Below are 18,600 nucleotides of genomic sequence, written 5' to 3' on the forward strand. Positions count from 1 at the left end.
ACAAATAATGGAGTTTTATACTAATCATAATAAATTAAAAGAAAATTCTTTTTTTGATTAATTTTCACTTAAAAAAATTTAAACAATGATTTAATTACAGTAAGAAATAAACATATCAATGCAGTAGGTATTTTGATAAAAATGTTTAAATAAAGAAACTCATCATTTTACATAGATTGAGCGAGCGCGTGCGCGAACCACACACACACACACACACACACACAAACATGGATATATACCTAACACCTACATAAAATTTAAACTATACTATTACGAAACTTTAATATGGATTTCATTCATGTTATACAGACAAAAAATTAAAAGATTAAAAATGATTATAATTTCTTTTAAATATTGCAAATTTTGTTCGGATTTAATTCGTTGCGGTAATTCATTGTTATATGATTTACTAGTAACATATGTTGAGCCTTAAAAACAGATGTCCTTGAACTGACACAGATATCAGTCCTATATCTAACTTTTTAAAAAATCTTGCCATCTTGTTACAACACCTTTCTCTAGCAAACCGAATCACTTCGTTAATACATAAGCTAATCGGTAATTTTTTTTAAAATCTACATAAACGAATCATCACCCTTTAAATTTGGAATACATCTAGTAGTTTTTTCGCATAACGAAAATTCTTTGAGATGACTTACTTCCGCGTTTATCTATTCCATAAATATACAGAGTGTATCACGAAGTTCTCCCGGGACTTTTGTAACTAATTCTATTCATGGAAATAAATAAATACTTTTCTCACAAATGCCGTAATGTTCTGAATTAAAATTCGAATTTTTCTAACCTTTTTTTGTTTTATTCAACAAAAAAAAAATGGTGTTTTCTTACACCATTTTGATCAGAATAAAATTCTCTACAAGTTTTGTTTAAAATTTTTATGTTTTTATCATCCATTTTACAAAATTATTGTACGTAAAATATAAAAAAGGGGTTTTTATCCCAATTTATTGTTTTTCACCTCAGATTTCTCAAGAACTACTGCAGATATGATCTTGGGAATATTTTATTCGATTTTTCAGGTCAAAACCATTTCAAATTACAAATTCTGCTCCGTAATTAACGTCGTGAAATTTTTTACGACCTCATTTCACCGGGGTAGCTGAAATCCGAACGAAATTTTTCACTAGCAACTCGCAAACAAACCATTTTAGGTCATATTTTTATATGAACTTTTTCCATTATTTTTATGAGTGAAATAAGTTATAAAAATTTCGGGAAAACTCCCTGATACTCTCTGTATAAACAAAAATAAGTACACAATATGTCGTTAACAAAACCTCATGGGTATACCCTAATACCATAATTTTTTTATGGAATATACCGCCGAATCGAGATTGGTACATACAAAATCTATGTTGAATTTTACCAAGGCAAGTTTACATCTACCTCAAAAAAATTGTTTTTTAGCTTATAGACAAGTTTTGCTTCAAAAACCATTTAAGATTTCATCAAACTGATGAGATTTATCTCTACCAAACTGAAATCGGATAATAACATAGTAATAATAGCTTGGTTACTGATAGTTATTTTGCTTTCTCCATGACGCTGCGTAGTAACGAAAAAATTGTCCCTGCGCACTTTGAAAAACTTTGAAAAAACGCTGCGAACAACAGCCAACAATTGAGAAACAGATTCAAAAACAAAGACTGCGGTGGTTTGGCCATATCTGCAGAATGAGTGGAAACCGATTACAAACACACTTCTCATACAAACTTACAAACTTCTCTGGCATGAATAACGACCCACCCATTAGAAAGTCTAACGAATAGCTCCAAAGAAAACGTGGATCAAGCAAATCGATGATGATTTAAAAAACCGCAGGCTAAACCTTAATGAGGTCAGGACAACGGCCATGGATCGCCATGCAAGGAAGCGTCTTGTTAGTGCAATCAGACAATGATTGGCACCCACAGCAGCGTACGGGCTTAGGAGTTGACCCAATCCAAACGCTAGTTAAGGATCAAAAGAAGAACCAGAATTTCAACGTTGTTGTTGCACATTTGAATGATCATCGCTATTTAAATTGATGTAAAAAATAAAAGTGTGGTTCAGTACAAAAAATTTCATTTTTTCAAATTCGAAATTACTTTTTTCCAATTACAAAAAATAGACATTCATTAGTACTATAATAATCACGAATGATAAACCTTCTGGAAGACATTTTCATTAAGTTAAAAACATTACATTTTTATTCTTGTATAAATTGATTAGACTTAGATAAAATAAAATTTTAATCTAATTACATTTCATTTTCTTTAGTCGTAACTAATGTTTTATTATTTATCTCTGCTTTTGTTACGGATAAGTTAAATTTTACATAAGAGAAATTCTAAAGGGGATGTAAGATGTTATACTACATGCCACATCATGTAATATGGTGAAGTGTAGTGTAATTTCAATCAAGAATGCAGTATAAGACATGTACTGTAATACCCTTAGGGATGTGTTTGATCCCTTTTAACCGCCTCCTACCACTACTGTTCTCAGCCACAGAAGTAACATTTACGTCACTAATATACACGATTTCAATCAATAACCTTTATATTATGTACACAAAAGTTTTAACTTTAAATAATTTGTTTTTATATTTTATTTTATTACTATTATTATTAGATTATAATAAATCACCATTTACTCGACTTCGGTGGCGGATTTCTGTCATTCATCCGGAAGGTTCTTGGTTCAAATCCTAGTCAGGTACTGATTCTTTTTACACGTTGAAATTTTTTCATATCATATTCCCCCAAACAAAAATTTATGTTTATATGGTAAATAATTCATGTAAAAAAAAAAAAATTGGTTTTGATCCAATTATAATTAGTATAATCTGATTGTCAAAAAACAGGCGTTTGGTGAAAAAATACTTCTTACTTCTAAGCCTTATAAATACTAGAAAAAATGATGTAACAAAATAAAATAGTAGAAGAAATGATTGTCTCATCAATAAAACGTTGTAATCGAACGATTATAGGCCATTATCATATGAGATAAAAGTTATTTTCATAGATAGTATAGTCATTCTCAAGAATAAAATACATCCAATGCCAGGTTTAAGAATTAGAAAATTTATTAGCAGCATGCTAAATCCACCAATATACTGGTGATTTCAACTTTCTAATATTACATTACTATTACACCACAGAAACCTATAAAACAAAATTCGGAAAAAAATAAATGAAATTGTTATTTGTTATTATAGGTCAGATGCTTTACATCATAAAAACTTTATAAAAAAAAAACCAGGGACAGACGATAAATTTTAGTATCGTTTTTTTGTAGTTATTTTTGAAAATAAACAGTTTATTCAGTTGGAGAAAAGGGTAATTAATTTATTCGGAAAAAAGTAAAAAATTTATTGAAAAAAATAATACATATTTAATTTTCTTTGTATCCCTGTAACAACCTCTATCTTATATCCTGTATAGATTTTATTAAACATTTCTCTTTAATAAATATAACTGCAGTAACTATAAAATAGCCAAAATATTCATAAGTTAAAGATTTCTAAAAAATAATTTAATTATTTTACGTTAAGTGCGTTTCTAATTTCGATTAGTATCGAATTAAATTTATAATATAATTTTATAAAGTTTATAAAGGCTAATCGATCTGTTCCAATTAAAATATTTCTTTCTAGCTATACTACAACTCTGTAGTACGAGTAAAGATGGCTTTCTTCTTACCTGGTATAACCTCTTTTCTAGTATGATCCAATTTGCTCTACTATGCATCGGTTTTTCTTTTTCTTTTTTTGGAGAGAGAGAGAGAGAGGGAATGTACCACTTCTTATATTAATATTTAAATAAGCAACAATGTAGGTTTTAATTGTTGAACTTGGTTAAAAAAGAAAGATGTGAGCAGAATGTGATACGCGGTATCACAGTAGTATTTTTACTAGCATTAGTTAACGGGATATTCAGTTATACCATCTAAAGGGAAACTTATGACAAAAATTTTCCACAGTCAAGTCAGTTTTTGTATTTGGTTAATTGAAGATCTGTGAACCTGCACGGAACAGTAATTTATCTTACATATTAAAAAAATCCCTTTCGGTACGCCGGAAGGCGGAGATACATTCCACCGGTGCTAAGTAGGGGATAAAAAAGATTTTCACCTTAAAATCAAGAAACACTTCAAATTTACTCAATACAATGGTTGCATGTGAAAAAAGTTTCACATGTTTAGTATACGACAAGCTCCCTGTTTTTACAATTTAAGCAACATTTTGGTCATCCCTTGCCGTAAGGGTTGGCCATATAAAAAATTGTTTCAGAAAAACGTTTTAGGTACTGTTTAGAGAACTAACAACCACTTTAAACAGTTTCGATATTGTGCCTATTACGGGAGGTATGATATATCGAAACCCCATTTTTCCACCCTTGGATCAATGATTGGTGATATAAAAAACCTTTACTTAATACGTTTTAGGCCGTTACCCAAAGGATAATAAAAACTTTAAAAGAATTCGATATTTTAGTTAGTAAGAATGTTATAGCGATATTTTGTTTTTTTCGAAAAAGCCCTCCCATTTCCACCCCCATGGTCCGATTTTTCCTATTTAAGAACTCGACCAAGATTTTGGGTCGTTATATTTTATGTATCAATTTGAAAGTGATTGGCGCAAAATTACAGCAGTTATAGTGTCCATAAGAAAGTGAAATTATATATATATATAAACTTATGAACTTACGGTGTTCTTGGGGTCTGGGGGATGCGAAACGCGAAGATATGTTGAAATTTTCCGGAATTTATTATTCACAGGGTAATCACTTTGATGACCACCCACCATTCCGAGCAGAATAAAAAACAAAATCAGCTGGATCAGTCCAGTAGAATGCCCGGACGGACTGGAAATAGGTTTTCATCCCAATTCTTTTTTTCAATCTTCAATCTTCTCTTAGAAATCGTCAAAAAAACCTCATATATTCTTTAACTGAAAACTTTTCGAGATTATTACTAATGGGAAAATCACTTTGAAAGTCTTTCGATATTTTATGACTTATATGTGGGCCATTCCAAGCACAATTAAAAAAATCAGCCCGATCCGTCTACAAGAACGTCTGCACAGACTGGAAACAGGTTTTGAGCATGCATTTACTTATGGGAGGTAAGGAAAGAGAAAACCAAGGGAATTGGGGATGAGACGTGTTGTAAATGTGGAATAGGTTTTGAGAAGATTTTTTAAAAATATATAGCATTACTTTATAATAATAACGCTGAGAAGCAGCAAGGGGCCACTAATTTGTTTTAACTTTATTTATCTCCGTGTTTATTGATCTATTTTATAGATTGATAAATAATTTTTAAATGATTTAATTATAACACAGAATGATATACAAAACATCTTTAACTACCATAGTAATTATTAACCGTGATGAAAGGCACGCTTATACTATCTTTAAGTACAATACGGTGCTTAACTGATCACTGTGGCGGAATATAGTACATCTCTCATCCGGAGGTTCCTGGTTCGAGTCCCGGTTAGGTATTGCATTCTTCACACACTAAAAAATTCTTTACCGTTTATCTCAGAAATTATTATTGGGCGTCATCCTGTTGTTACTATGGTATAAATAAATAAAAATACATTACTGATATATCAACCAAAATGAAAATTTAGGATATATTAGTGTTGTAAAATATTTAAATTTGTATCTTTATTAAAAGAAAAGGTCACAACCATGGAAGGTCTAACTATTAACTTTCTACACACTTAGGGTACAATAATGAGTAAAATGAAAACATAGTTCTAACAATTTAATTCTACGCATATTGATAGTCAATGCTTTCGGCCGGTCGATTATCATTTCTTAGCAAGTTGGGTCGATTTTTCTGGCGTCTATTCAACATCCAATTACTGAAATGGAATAAAATAAAAGATGAGATATGACAAAATTTAATATGCACAAACAAATGAATTAAGCTTTTCAATATAGAAAATAGATTTAGCCTAAAACTGAATGGTAAGCATAGATAAGTAACTCCATCTACGTATAAAAATAAAATTGTAAGTGCATAAATACGTCATTTATTTGGTAATAAGAAACGTAATAAAAAATTATTATTAAAATAGTAAATTTTAATTATTTCAATATAAATAAAAATTCCGCCGACAAAAAGTATTAATCTGTATGAGAAACCAAAATTTACTAAAGAACAATTCAACATAAATCTTCCTCATTCCCTTTCAATTTTTTCTCTCTTTATTTACTCAAAAAGTAGATTTCTTGTTATTTCCTCTTTTTTATATTGTCACCCGCAGGCTAAGACTTTTAACCATCCCTTGAGAAGATAAAAATGTTCCAGTCAACTCTCTTCATGATTTGTTAACCTTCCTCTTCATTTTCAGTTTTATTCTATTCTTTATTACGTTTTATTTTTTTCTCCTTTTTTTTAAACCTAGCCGCATATAATTTTTTTTTTTTAATAAAAGTTATATTCTTTATACCCCCATATGCATGGGGTAAACCTATTTAATTTTCATATCATTTATCTATATATATATATGTGACTGTAATTATACGTTTAACATTTTGTATTTTCAATGGTTTATATAAACTGGGCAAAATTTACTCGTCAGAATATATATATATATATATATATATATATATATATATATATATATATACTTTTGAAGTTATTTTATAGTAGAAAGATTTATATTAAAGTGTTGATGACAAAAAGTATTTAAAAAGTTTACTACCTTAATGAGAGCCCTTGAATTTGGGAAATGTTCTAAATCTGTTGCTATAAGTCTTCTGCAAGAATTTGTGTTGTCCAAGACCAAAGTTATACCGAAGAAACTTTAGGAAGGATTAATCGTCAAGGATTTAACCCACCGGGATGGTCTAGTGGTGAGCGCGTCTTCCCAAATCAGATGGTTTGGAAGTCGAGAGTTCCAGCGTTTAAGTCCTAGTAAAGATAATTAATAACTTTTAAACGGATTTGTTAACTAGATCGTGGATTTAGTTTTCCCACAAAAATCGTCCACCAGAAACTCCAGTGGTGTTTTTGGTGGTTATATTTCAATTAACCGCATACCTCATAATGGTGGAACTGAGACTTTACAAGATAACACTTCATTTACACTCATACATATCATCCTTATTCATTCTCTGAAGTAATACCTGAACGGTAATTCCCGGAGGCTAAATAGGAAAAAGACAGAAAGAATCGTCAAGGATTTGCCGTAGGCGTTACAAAAAACCATACACAAGACTCTAATATAAAATACACACATAACAGGTCGGCAATTCACACACTATTCAATTTAAATGGAAATTTTAAATATATATATGAATTAATTCACCACAGAAGTTTACGGAGAAGCTTTTACGTGGGAATATGGAGAATGGAATTTTATAAAGTATGAAAAATATCATAATTAACCGGGATTACAATCCGGGACCACCAGATGTGACCGAGATGTTCCCACTCTGCCAATGAGTTGGGAAATTTAATATTTTATCTTCTACATACTCGTATAAATAAATTTTTCAATAATAAACATAACTTCTTTCTGAAAACAAAAATCCTGATACGTAGGTTTTACTGTGTATGATTAAAACCAATATTTATATTATACGTATAATAATAATTATTATTATTATTTAATTTTTTTTTCCGTAGGGGGAGGAAAAAGCTCTGCCAGCCGCCGTCAGGCTCGCACTGACGGCAGTGCGGGGGCTCCCACCTACTAAAAAACCTTCCCATCTTATCATGCAGGGGCTGGATCTTAACCATATGGTACGTACACGCCCCTGCATGATCTCACCCAGGTACTCTACTATCCGAATCTAGATGACCGGAAGGCGTCCCCAGCGAGCGATCGACAAGCAACGAATCCGAGAAGCACCCGCCGCCTACCCCCAGAAGCTGGCCCCCCTTGATCACTCGTCATCCACCTCCAAGTCTCTATCGATCCGCATCTCCTCAGCCTGTCGTCGTCTCTCCTTATTGGCCTTCTCTTATTGTTGAAATTGTAGTCGAGATACATTTCCATTTGTCGCTATTGCTGAGTATCACCTCTATTACACCGTTGGCCCTCTCCACGCCCTGATCCTCGAGCACTATTCTTAGGTCGCGCCACCTAGGGCAAAAAAACACCACATCCTCTGCTGTACCCAGTCCGCCGCAATCATGACAGCGACTTATATTGAATCTGCCCATCCTGTACAGAATTATTATTATTAAAATAAATCTAAACTCTATTTAATAAAGTAATAGATAAATACAAAAGTTACTTTAGAAAAATGTAAACTAAATAAAGAAAATCTTCCTCGAAATAGTTTAAAATTAAAACCGAGAAAAACGCAGCGGAAATGAAATGTAACAATAAATACAATTTTATATCATATAAAAGTGTTGAATTTACATAAAAATAAGTATTTTCCTTTGTATATAACATTAAGCACAGAAATATTATTAGTTCTTTTGAAACTGCCACAGTCATTTTCAATCTAAGGAATCTTGTCATCAGAATTTCTAATTTATTATAGTTTTTAAAATAAAAATAATTTAAAATTTATTCTTTTGACAGATATTTTAATCTAATTTATTAAACAATTCTTTTATAAAGGTTTTTTATCGTTTTTAATGCTCTACTAGTTCATTCACTTTGACTATAAGCGTAAACTCAGAATAATTATAGTATTTAAGATATAAAAAATCCAATAACAAAAATATTAAAAATATAATGAATAATTTTTAAATACATGTTTAAATAACAAATAAATATAAGTATAAAAATCATATGGAAGATTATATAACCACAAAATATCGTTCAAAATAAATTTCTTTTTACGTTCTTTAAAATACCAACAAAGTTTCACCTTAGGTTTACCATAATGAAACTAATACAAAATAGTAATAATAATAAAATTAAAGAGATTGTTGGCATATATATAGTATATTATTTTATTTATTCCCAAATGTATCTAACTTTTATCTTAACTTACCGGAATAAAACCAAGTTTTGTTTTATGTAATATTGTATTTTTATCTAAGATTGTAGTAACTTTATTCACATAAAATTGTACTTAAAATAAATAAAAAATATTAAGTATAAAAAATAATAATATTCTATAGTATAAACGTTAAGTTTCTCAATGTTTAAACTTATTTTCTTTTATGTGATGGAAATTTTATGAAAACAAAGTTAGAAAATTTGTTGCTAAACTTTCCTAACATTTTCATAAAGCTTAAAATTTAAATCCTTTCTGTATGAGAAATTTTTAAAATTAATTTCGCTATTACTTGTTTCCTTTACAATATATTTTCACAGTATATTATAAAAAAAAAAAAATCAATATTCTTATGAAATTAAAAAGAAAGAAAAAAATCAGTTTACGAAATATATATATAATTACAAAAATAAGTGGACATTTCAATTGTTAACCATCAAAAGTGAAACAAATGAATTAATAAATATAAAAATTAATCAATGACAATCTTTTAAATAAATATAAAAGAAATATTAACACTAAAAATAAATAAATAGATGGAAAAGATTTTACCTTTACCATGATAATAAAATAAAAAGGAAAATTATGTTAGCGGTTCGACAAAAATATTGAAAATCTAAAAAACGTAATAATTTCTTACAAACAAAATTTGATTACTGTAAAGACATATAAACAAAATAAATAATAGCAATAAAAATGATATTAATAATAATAATTATGACAATACGAATATATAACATACGAAATAGCAATCAAATGAAAAGGACAAAAGATTTGTTTAATGACTGTTAAATTATAAAAAAACAGAATACAGCCCAATTTACTAAAAACGTTAAAATGACTGGACGTTAAAATGATTGGATTAACAAGATAAGAAAACAATCCAAAATTCAAACAATTCACTTTCTGCAAATATTATTAGTTTCACTGTTTGTAATAGAACTACCCTACATCTTATGAATGAATAAAATACGGTCACTTTCACTACTCTTCACCGATAACTCGCCGAAAAACTTCTTGTATTCACCCACCGTCCACAATGGAATGCTAATGGAATGCTCGTAACGTACTATTCACTCATTACCACACGTTTACTAATATCGCCGTCACTGCAACCGCGTCGAACACGGATCTGTGAAACTACTATGTTATCGCTTGTTTCACGACTGCGTCGGACACGGCCTCGCAGAACTATTGTCTTTCTCTCCGCAGGTCCCTGGTAGTACTTATATCCCCTGCCCTATGAACTAGTACCCTCATCCCTTTAAATGTTAAAGCGTAATTCAACAATACGTCTTTCTATAAATTCTTATTCCGGTCCGGTAATCCTTCTGGTCGAAGAACAGCTTTTGGAGGTACCATTGTCTGTATTACAAAGAACAGATTGTTAAACTGACCCGTTACTCTAAGAAAAGGATCCATTTACTTCCTTCTGAACTCTTCTTTTCATTATTATTTTCTCTTTATTCTTAATTGGAAGAAATCCGTTATCTCGGTCTATTATACTGATCCTGTTACAATATATTATCGGTCTGAATATCCAAGTCGAATGCGAAAGGTTAACTTACATTCCAACCGCTTTCACTCGTATGCAGAAGTAGCTTTTCTGAATTACCACTTGATCTAGAATAGCCACTTGAAAGAATATTTTTTGTAGGCAGTACAAAAAAAACTGCAAAAAACAATTGATAAATATATCAAATATAAACCAGCTCGAGAAGGAGATAAATGAAGAGCCAGCCCGAGTAGAGAGTTTAAGTGATTTCGATTGTATTTAAACTACTACTTTACTTTCAACTTAGACTGTCTAAAGTGATAATGTACGTGTAGTTTCTAAGTTCTCAGTTTTTTTTGTTTTTTTTTATTACAAAGAGATAGAATGTATATAATTTGATGATAGAAGATAGAATAATTTTCAGCAGTGTTCGCTTTTTCTTTGTGTTTTATTTCATGTATTTATTGGACGTTTCGTTTTGATTTTGTTTTTACCGATTATTCTTTATCGATGATTATTATTTAACATCAAAAAAACATTTTTAGTTTCAGATTTCGTGGCTTTCTTTCGAACTATTTAATTTCAATAACCGTTTAACAAAGCTTAGTCTTTAGTAAATAATAAAATTGAATAAAAACACTACATGCAATGATGATTTTATTTACCAATAAAAATTTATTAAAATTTACATAAATTCTTCATTTATACTAAAGTACTAAAGTAATCTACTAAAGTATCTAAAGTATCTGTACTAAAGTAATCTATTCAAAATATAAATAAAACTAATCAAATAATAATATCTTTGTTTAAAAAATCAACATTAAAAAAACAAATTGTTATCGAAGAGGAGGGAATTAAATGTTAAGCTCTGTAATGCATTTGCCATCTTTAGAGTAAAAAAATTATACATTGTCGCTTTACTATCTTTTATAGACTAATTTTTCTTAAAATAAATGTTTACATACCCGGATACAGCTCCATTTCTACTGCACCATAAGTTATGAAGGGGAAAGTATTTCAATCGGCCAAAAGTCTGGGTATCGGGGTTTTTCTCTCATCTTGAAAACCCGCTGAATAAAAAAGTTAAAATTTGGCACAAATGTTTGGTAAAATATATCTTAGTACTGGTCTGATTTTCGGTATCCCATGAGACAAGTGGGCATCTCAATACCCATATTTATTGTTAAAAAACAAGGGAGCAGAGGGAATTTTCAAGATTTAAAATATAACTAACTGCATCTAGTATTTATGTAGACGGCATGGAAATTAAAAGAAAAAAACGGTTACATGAGAACCGATTTAAGAATTTTTTTTAATATTAGAAATCTAATGTGACCCAGATGACTTCCTTGTATTAAAATAAATAAACACATTTTTAAAAGTACATAAAATTTTATTTCACTAATAACTTCTTGTTTTTTCATACGTATTTTATTGTTATTATTGAATTATTATTTATTGTAAAAAGTATTTTTTACAATCAGAGGTTAATAATTATTAAAAAGTCAATACATTTAATTTATAAAAAAAAAATTAAAAATAAACGATATGAAGTTTGATTCGTACTGATGTGCCTTTTCTTTGTAAGAACCAAATATTTCATTAATTAAAATTTTATTTGGTTATAACTCTAGAACCAATGAAAATAAGTACTACTTACGAGATATATCGTTTAAAGCTTGCAATGAGGGCTTATTACTGCAGTTAAGAAAAAAATCCAAATTTTTAGCTTTTTTGGACATTTTTGGCCAGTCGATTTCAATCAAAATGGAAGGTGCATAACTAGCTGTCACAACAGTCCTAAATGCAAAATTTCAACTTTCTACGGACTCACTAATTTTGAATCATGCGAGATACATACGTACGTACATAAAGGCGTCACGCCGAAAATAGTCAAAATGAATTCAAGGATGGTCAAAATGAATATTTTCGCGATTACAATACTTCCTTTACTTCGTACAAGGAAGTAAAAATGTTATATGAGCTGTCAAGCAAGAGGGTCAAATGAGACCCACAATTTTTACTAAGAATTTTGATTTTTTTCTCAATTATACTTTTAATACCCCACAATTTTTAAGGTACAAATGTACCTTGATTAAAGGGGTTAAATCGAACCCAAATTTTTTTATTGAACATTTCGATCTTTTCTGCAATTGGGGATAAAATCTCATTTATATCCACGATTAGTCAAACCAATAAAAACACTATTTTTGCTAGAAATAATTTTAATGATAATTAATAAGTTATATTTAAGTTATTAATATAACTTAAATATAACTTATTAAATAAACTTAAATATAAGTTATTAATATAACTTAAATATAATATCTTATTTTATAAAATTGTTACTTTCGGTACTAAATGTTGTTTGATTCTTGCATTCATAAAAATCAAATAATAATATTTGCAATTTTTATTTAAAATTAAACTAACTTTAATTAATCATTTAATTTTGTTTTAGTTTTAATTTTAAAATATTTTTCAACAATTGGGGCAACCCGGGAAAGTTTTTCAACTCTTTTACGGCTTTTCTAATGTTTTATAAAACGTGCATATTTATATTTAATATTGTTCATATGGAAATTCTCCAACTAATTTTAAAATCAATGTATCTATTTTTTATTAAAAACTTTTTCAAGTAACAATGATACCAACAAAACGTAGTAGTAATATTAATAATAATGATAATAATAACCATAATATTTCGGTACATCAAAGATAATAGAACCAAAACCCGGGGACACACTTGAATGGTTACTAAAAGAGAGCTTTAGCTATTATACAGTAGTCAGCTAACTCCCCTGATGCTTTACTGCTTCATTATTAATGTTAATAATGACCTGTTACTGTGAAAATCATTTCCTGTAATTATTCACTTCCTCTAAGCACAACCAAGTGAAACACAGCTTACAGATTAAATTAAACATGCTGTATTTTTGTTAACTGCTTGTTTGGCTACAAGATAACGAATTGAAAAAATATACATTTATTTATTTATATAAATAAAATTCGATTTTTTCTATGTTTTCTTTGTTTTATTCAACTTATCTTACACCAGTTTGTTCACAATTAAATTCTCTAAAAATTTTGTTTACAATTTTTACGTTTTTATTATCCATTTAACAAAGTACGTCAAACATAAAAAACAGAAGTTTTTACCCCAATATATTGGTTTTTACCCCAGTTTCTCAAAAACTACTGTATATAACGTTCTCGGACCTATTTTATTCTATTTTTCAGGTCAAAAACAAAATAATTACTAATTCTGTTTCCTAATTAACGTTCTGAAAATTTCAGTATCACATTTCACCGGGGTAGTTGAAATTCGAGCAAAATCTTTCACTAGATGTAACTCGCAAACGAAGCATTTTAGAACATAAATTTATATGAATTTCTCCATTATTTTCACAAATAGATTAGGTTATGAAATCCTGGGATGACTTCGTGATACACAGGTAATAATGACATCAAAATTAACATAAAATATTTGACAACATAATGTATTTTAATGTATATGTAATTTTAATATATATATATATATATATATATATATATTACGTTAAAATAAAGCAAGTTGTAAGTTAAAAATGTTTATAATTAGTTAAAAATATAATAAATAAATTACAGTATTTTAAATAATAACACAATTTAATAACACAATATGTAAATGGAGGAGCCCATTCTTGGAAACTGCCAGATATGGCCAGTGTTTATACGGCAGAACTTACTGCCATTCAGCAAGATCTTCGCTACACAGAACAATATTGCGAAGAGAGAGTGCTAATATGTTCCGATTCTCTAAGTGCACCTGTTGCAATTCGGAACAAAAACATTAAGGATGTCCTAATTTCAAACATCCTGTCCATTTTATATGTTCTAAACCAACGAGGACAGCGATGCGTATTTGCATGGACTCCAGGGCATGCTGGTATTACAAGTAATGAAAGCGCAGACGAAGCTGCCAGAGAGGTAACAGTCTGCGATGATTTGGATGCATTTCCTGTAAGAGTGGCGGATGTTAAAAACTGTCTAACGAACATAGTAAGAAACAAATGGAATACTGATTGGAGGAGTTTAAATACATAATTAAACTCAGTGAAAACTTCTCCATACAAATGGAAAAGCGACTTTAAGTTGACTCGCCGTGAACAAGTAGCTGTGATCAGACTAAGAATCGGTCACACGCGAATGACAAATTCATATTTGTTAACCGGCGAAGAGAGACCAATGTGCGGTGTTTGTAATAAAATACTGACAGTCAAGCATCTAATACAAGAGTGTACCATATATGAGGACCTCAGAAAGAGGTTCCGTCTAAGAAGTGACATTCAATGCAAGTTGCATTTTGACACGCCAGTGGACTTCTTAGAAGTCTGTAAAAGTTGAAAAATTTTTAAAGCTGTGTTAAAGAATCATATACATAAAGAAGTGGAATTCTTTATGTATATGGGAGTCTCGAAGCGTGGCACGTGTAGTGACGGGAGGTAGCCCTCTTTCCTAGGCCATCCTGGCTCGTCTGCATTCAAGAGCAGTGAGTCGGGGTGTGTCCAATGATGGCATGGGGGACCCTCAAGTGTAAACTGAGGGCGCGAGGCTATGGGTAAACGTAATGGATGCCTGTAGCCTGTTTATAAGGAGCCAACTCCCACGGCATCCTGGCGCGACTAATATACTGCTTCACGGCAGTTCTTGTCGCCCCGAGGGTGCTTAAACAAACTATAAACGAGACAGGTAGAAGAAAGAAATGGTATTGATAAGTTGTATTTTTAATTTCATGGTCTTTTTGAGAACCTTATCTCAAATTTTAATATCGGGGCCATTTACATCCCTTAAGTGTTGTGTTTGTCTTTGTTGTTTTTTTGTCTTAATGTATTTTGTGCTTTTAAATAAAATGTAAGGGCCCTTTACACCCTTACATATGACGATCCTGATGGTGATACTAATTTCTTTTGAAGAATATGACGAGGGCTAATGACCCTAGCAGTCGAAGCCCGTAAAAATTCAGAAAAAAAAGTAACACTTTATTCATAATGTTTTAGTTTTGTTAACAAACAACAAAATTTGAATCCACTTTTAATTTTGTTTAAATATACAGAACAATATGTGATTAGTTTAATATAGAAATTACTAAATGTAAAGTTAGTGATTCTCTCACTAATAATATTGTGAAATCCTCAAACATAAAAAACTGATTTGTTAAAATTTAAGCAAAACATTTAGCGCCAAATGATTAAGATGGTCTTAGACGTTGTTTATATTTTTTAATAAATGTTTTTAATTTCTTTGTTTCTTATATTAAACCAAATATCTTTATAATTTAATGAATATTTTACTGCACTAAAATATCCCTTGAATAGACCTCAGTTATTTCGTTTGAAAATATTATAGAATTTTTATGATAGAATAATTCGATATACTCCAAAGTTAACCTCCATATACCTAGACGTGTTTCATAATTCACTTGAATACAATTTAAAATTCGCTTGAGAATAGAAACCGTTTTCTATTCAAGAAGTATATACATTATACAGTCGCATTAATTGCTTTTTTCAGTTTTATTTCTTTATTCCGTGAAAGACGACGATTTTGGTGCATTTCAAATACTTGATACCCTCTGAGTGCGACAACCCTTCGTTATTCAGCATCACGGAAGTAAAATGTATTACAAACAGTAAATTTAACATGTAGACATTTATTTTCAATACCTATAATCCTTCATCTCTTAACGAATTCTAATAAAGATGTAAGGCAATTCTCCAAATACGGTGAAGCTAATGTTGGTTTTTCATTCAGAATTATCACAGTAAAGGTCGTCGACATAGTATACTAATAGGTAAATCCGCGATAATCAAGACATTTAGTCATAGTCCCAGAACAGTCCCTTGAGCCCACCTGAGTTGATGTTGCACAAATGTGAAAGTTCATCCCAGATTTAACCTCAAAGCACCTATAATAATTATGTGACAGTAAAATTATCAAAAGTCTGGAATTCATAAAACAAAGAGTAGATTGTTTATTCTTAATATTTGAGTAAAATATTTTATATATTTATATTCCGTAAATATAATCCGGCCGGATTACGCCTAGTAGTTAAATACGTCATCGCAAAATCAACTGATTTTCGAAGTCGAGGGATCTAATGTTCGAGTTCTTGTAAAGGCAGTTGCTTTTATATAGATGCTGGACTCTGGATACCTTAATATTCTTTCTTTCTTTTTCTGTTTACCCCTCGAAACCACCGTTAGGATTACTTCTGAGGATGATATGTATGAATGTAAATGAAGGGTAGTCTTGTACACTCTCAGGTCGACCATTCCTGAGATGTGTGGTTAATTGAAACCCAAATTCCAAAGAACATGGAATCCACGATCTAGTATTCTAATTCTAATAAAATTAACTGCCGTTACTAGGATTTAAACCTTAGAACTCTCAACTTCGAAATCAGCTGATTTGCGATAACGAGTTTACTGCTAGACCAAATTGGTAGGTTAGACTGTGGATACCGGTGTTTTTTGGTTGTTGGGTTTCAATTAATCACACGTCTCTGGAGTGGTTGACCCGAGTCTGTTCCAGATTACATGTTTACCGGTACATTTACACTTATAATGCACTACATCTACAGCTACGTCAAACCTGGCAAGCCATTAGCGATAATTGTATTTGCTTAACACAAATACACACACACACACCCAGACCCGACAGTAGCTGGAAAACTGGTTGGAGAAATATATATATTCCATAAAAATAAAATAAATAAAACATTTAAAGATAAAATTAAGTTTTTTCTAAACTTTCACGGAATTTAAATAATACTCGTTAGTTTAATCCGGTCTTAAAATGAATAAAAGAAAAAAATAAAAGAAATGAATAAAAGAATTCAACAATGATTACATTATTTTTTTTTTTAAATTAATTTATATAATTATAAATAAAAAACCATTGGAAATAATTCTAGAAAATAGATTTTTTTTTAAAAGAGAATTAAAAAACTAGAAAATATTCAATGCTTTGTTAAGAAAATGTTTCCTCTATTTCATACGAGATAAACCTTTCAGATACCTTAATGAATCCTTATTTAAAAAGAAGGATAAGCTTTTAAAGATCAATTCTTCGGTAGGTTGCCTAAAAATACAAAATTTTTAAAATTCTACTTTTAAGTATAGAGGTATTTAAACCCATAATTCTATACTTGTTTAACTTAACTTAACTGTTTTCCACTTTGATAGAATTTCATTTAGTGAAAAAAATTAATTGGATAATTCAAAACAATAAAAAGTCTCATAAAATTATAAAACAATAAAAAATTATTGGTGGTTTAAGAAACTTTTTTTAATGGTAATATTTAAAACAACATTAAAAAAAAATACGAAGAAAATTTTCATGAAAACTTAATATAATTTTACCTCCAGTCCAATTTTTTATTAAAATCAATTCTTCTGATATATATTGTTACCGTACCAAAGTTCATGATTACAGATTAAACCGTACCTGAGATAGAAAGGCAAGTAGAGATCAATATCCCTACACACAGTAGGAATAATTTAGGTTAACCGATCTACGCCATATCACGTGACATTTAACTCGGCTAATTTGAAAGACTTAATTTGAAATTTTTCAATTTCATGCTGAAAACATCGGTTAAAGATAAACTAAAAGATAAAATCGACTGAACGAATAGGTTTAATACATAATTACATGTTTTCACTTTAATATAAATCTTTTTTTTATGTGGTGACATTTTGTCGGCAGTTTCTAATGATCTCGACATTTTAAACAATTTTATATGTACTATAACGAATACGTACTAAAGATTTTAGCAAAAAAATCTTGGGAGTCATTATCTGACCAATTAGGATTCATATCTCAGTTGTTATATAATACAAGAAGGAAATTAGATTGAGTACAATTTGATGACACAACCAACCATGAAAAAAAGTTCTATTACATCTATTTTTATACCACCGTAATTTAATAATTACAAAATTGTACTTTCATTAAATATTCTTCGATGTAGGTTTGTTCTAATCACACTCAAGACTATTTGTGTAAAACTGAAAAATATTGAACGACTTCAAAATTTTATGGGAAATCAGCAAAAACAATAAGAATTTTTAACCAATG

General features: G+C 29.8%; 1 long non-coding RNA gene across 1 annotated transcript in view; it reads right to left on the bottom strand.

Moving 5' to 3' along the window:
* Positions 1-5,670: 5,670 nt before the first annotated feature.
* LOC142330039 (uncharacterized) overlaps positions 5,671-18,600 on the bottom strand; it is a 314,511-nt gene continuing 301,581 nt past the window's right edge. The window contains exon 3 of the long non-coding RNA XR_012757655.1: positions 5,671-5,878. This is a non-coding gene — a long non-coding RNA (uncharacterized LOC142330039). The remainder of the gene's footprint in view (positions 5,879-18,600) is intronic.

Source organism: Lycorma delicatula, chromosome 9 (assembly GCF_047948215.1).
Source record: "Lycorma delicatula isolate Av1 chromosome 9, ASM4794821v1, whole genome shotgun sequence".
In the NCBI taxonomy this organism is placed as follows: Eukaryota; Metazoa; Arthropoda; class Insecta; order Hemiptera; family Fulgoridae; genus Lycorma; species Lycorma delicatula.